The sequence below is a fragment of the Formica exsecta genome, unplaced genomic scaffold (assembly GCF_003651465.1).
Source record: "Formica exsecta isolate Colony F162 unplaced genomic scaffold, ASM365146v1 scaffold639, whole genome shotgun sequence".
Taxonomy (NCBI): Eukaryota; Metazoa; Arthropoda; class Insecta; order Hymenoptera; family Formicidae; genus Formica; species Formica exsecta.
The window spans coordinates 4875-8354 of record NW_021853401.1 but is presented as its reverse complement, the minus strand read 5'-3'; the positions used below and the strand labels follow the sequence as shown (position 1 = coordinate 8354).

Genomic DNA, 3480 nt, shown 5'->3' with positions numbered 1-3480 from the left:
CAATAATGATACTGTTCAAAGAAATGTTCAAAACAAAAATATTCTTTGCACCATATACAACGTACAAAAGCCATTTTACCACAAATACTGCATCTTGGTATGTTTTTTTCTTTAAAATATCAAAAATTTATTATCAAATTTTTCAGGCCGCGTTGATAAATATCCACTTTTATACTAACTATATTTAAATACATTTTGAAATCTTGGAGAAGAAAGTTGATTATGTGTTAAACTTTGTAGTTTTATTATATTATTACGTGAATGTAAATTTATGTTATAATTATTTAAAATAATATTATCAGAAAAGCATCGCACCAAATTTTTCCAAATTCTAAAACAGAAAACATCTAAAGGTTGTACAAAAGCAGTTGTTTTTTTTTGGTATTGTTAAAATATTTACTTGTTTGTCTGCTAGTATAAATTTTTTAAATTGTTCCCGACAATATCATGTTCATGAATTAAGCAGTAGCAGACTTTTTTCTCCAGTATTTCGTAAATATACTTCTCCAAACCAGTTTTTGAAATATTGGCTTGTGAATTTTCTGGATTTTGTAGCCGCAATGTAAACATTAATAAGTCTAAAAAAAGTTTCTTCTACTCGTGGTCCAAATTTTCCACTAGATTCTTTTAGTACTATATACAGAGATGAAAGAAGATGTCCATCTGCAAATATAATGGGCATAATGATATAGCTATGAGTCATAGAAGATAAAGATTGAATAGTAGATTCGATTTTTTTTACTCCCACATTAGTTAATGTTTTTCCAGAATGTATTTCTAAATTAAATCTGCTTTCATCTGTATTATAAATTGATCCTGCACCGATTACATCAATATGTGGTTTAATCTGTCTCACAAATTCCTCTGCACTTTGACTTATTGTTATATCAGCTGCATGAGAAGATCGGGTTTTGAAACTTGTTATTTTACGTGATACAATGCAATGTGTTTTTTTTTAAATTTCATATCCACCAATTTCATGCTCTAAATGAAGGAAAGTCTATTTGCTTCTTTGCTTGTAATATCCATTTTCGCAAATTTCTGTCGTGAATGATAGATCCCCTATCAATAGCTTCTTAGAATTGCTTTAGTAGATATTCGGCAATAAATACAAGTTTGTCCCTGTTTGACCCTCCGCGCATTATATTTTCTTCCCATCTATGCAATTGCAACACAGATTTTACCTAAAAGAAAAGAAGTTTGATATTTAGAAAATCTAATTCAAAAATAAGAAGACTAACGAACTAACGCAGATAAAGGTAGATAAACGATCGCAGATATGCGATGTAAGTAATGTGTATAAGTCTGAAACATCTTTCTGTTTCCGTTATCGTTTATTACCTACTATTTATACACAACGCACATCTACCTGCTCGTTCAGCTTGTATTATTTTTTTATGTTTGAATTAAATTTTACCTTTCTAAAACGATTCTGTCCAGCAGTAATAAATAAATGTCCTTTTTTTCCACTGTTCCAAGATTTAACTGCTTTTCTTTTGTAATTTAAGTTTACATTTCCACCTTCGTTATCCAATACAAATTTCGTCTTTATAATTATCTTCTTCAGCATCAATATCATACACGTCCACAAATTCTACATTGTGCGGTTCCGACGGATCGTCAAAATCATTATCTCATTTGTATTCAATCGCAACATCATCATTTACAGCATTTTTTTATTAGATCGGAAATGGCATCATGAAGTTCAACTTCACGGTAATTAATAGGTAAGACAGCAAAATTTGCAAAGTTAAACATTGTGATTAATAAATTTATAACATTTGCTATATTTATTCTTGGCATTTTAACACAAATTGTTGTGTTGTCACCAGCACAAGAGGTTCGTCTCCCATGAGGAGTTAATTTAAAAAATCATCTCTTGGGTTTATTTTATATATAAAACTTAAATTTATATAGAACTCACAATCGGAATAAATTTCAGTTAACTTCAATCGTACAATAATTGTTTAAATAACGTCAGACGACGAGTGAAATGCGGAAACGTACGGCTTTTATATCCAAATGAAAATAACATTTCGATAAATATTATGGCGTGATGTTTAAGATCAAATTTCATTAACAGATTGATATTAAAGTGAAAAATAGTTTACGCAATGTAATTATATACACAAACAGCATATGTGTCAGAAAGATCTCTTTAAGATATCATTTTAAAGAGGGCCTGCGTGCTCCAATGATTTGTTTCTAGGGACAGTGTAGCCAGTCTACGGCGAACGTCCCCGAAAAAGGCGAACGTGGTTTGACCCTTGGTAGAAAAAGTCCATCTGGTCTGCCACATGTTTGTCGCCTCTACCCAAATCTCATCAAACGCGGTTTGCTTTCCTATTTCGGCGGAGATTTCTACATTCCCGATCTTGGCGTTTTTCCATACTCTAATTTGATAACGCGCGATACTTTCTTTTAATAATAGGTCGACTGGCATCGCTCCCGCGACGACACAGAGCGATTCCCACGATGCCGTGCGATATGCGCCGGTAATCGAAATAAGGACCCGGCGCTGCAAGGCTTTTAAGATCCTAGCATCACTCTCCGTACACAGGTCGGCCCACCCCGCAGCAGCATAAGCCACTGTTGGTGCGAACACTCCCCGGTAAATTGCGGATAGTGCCCTAAATCTTAGGCCCCAATTGGCCCTCGCCAACGCGCCTAGTTTTTGGAAGAGCATCCCGGTTTTGCTCTTTAAATATTCGCAGTGAGTTCGAACTTTTAAAAATTTATCTATGTAAACGCCAAGATATTTGACGGTCTGTTTGAACCCTATCTTCGTGCCTCTAATCTTTATTATAGGCGGCCTACTTTCGAGAGTCACGATCTTTTTATTGTTTTTACGCTTCCTATCCGGTCGTGCTCCTCCCCGTCTACCTATATGGTTCCTATTTATCGCGGCGCTTTTCAATATAATAGCCTCAGTCTTACGTTCGGAGATCTGAAGCTTCGCGGACTCGCACCAATCTACGATCGCGTTGACCACCCGTTGGCCTTCTAATTCAACTTCGTTTCGCGAATTACCGTTCACCACAACAACGAGATCATCCGCGTACGCGGCGAACCGATTTTTGATCAAGCCTTCTAGGAGCCGCAAAAGGCCGTCGAACATGAGGTTCCAACAAGCCGGACCGAGGACGGAGCCCTGTGGGCATCCCCTCGTGGCCCTTTTGGACACCTCCGTAGATCCAAACGTGATTCTAACTTTACGGTTATCAAAATAACTCCGGAGTACCTCGAAAACGTTTCACGGACAACCACGTTCTTTCAGACTAGCTAGTACAAGGGGCCACCAGACATTATCAAAAGCCCCGGAGATGTCGAAGAGAAGCGCCACGGCATACCTCTTTTCAGAGGCAGAGACCATACGCCGCAACTCCATCCTCCGTTCCTCCGTCGACCTTCCGGGCATAAACCCGAACTGTCGATCGGAGACCCTACCCGGTGCCAATGAAGTGTCCATGAGGCGGGTTT

General features: G+C 37.2%; 1 long non-coding RNA gene across 1 annotated transcript; it reads right to left on the bottom strand.

Moving 5' to 3' along the window:
• Window positions 1-357: 357 nt before the first annotated feature.
• Window positions 358-2128, bottom strand: LOC115242812. The gene is made up of 3 exons (XR_003885108.1): window positions 1418-2128; window positions 973-1184; window positions 358-891 (listed from the first exon to the last, which is right to left on the bottom strand). It is a non-coding gene; the product is annotated as an uncharacterized LOC115242812 (long non-coding RNA).
• Window positions 2129-3480: the final 1352 nt, after the last annotated feature.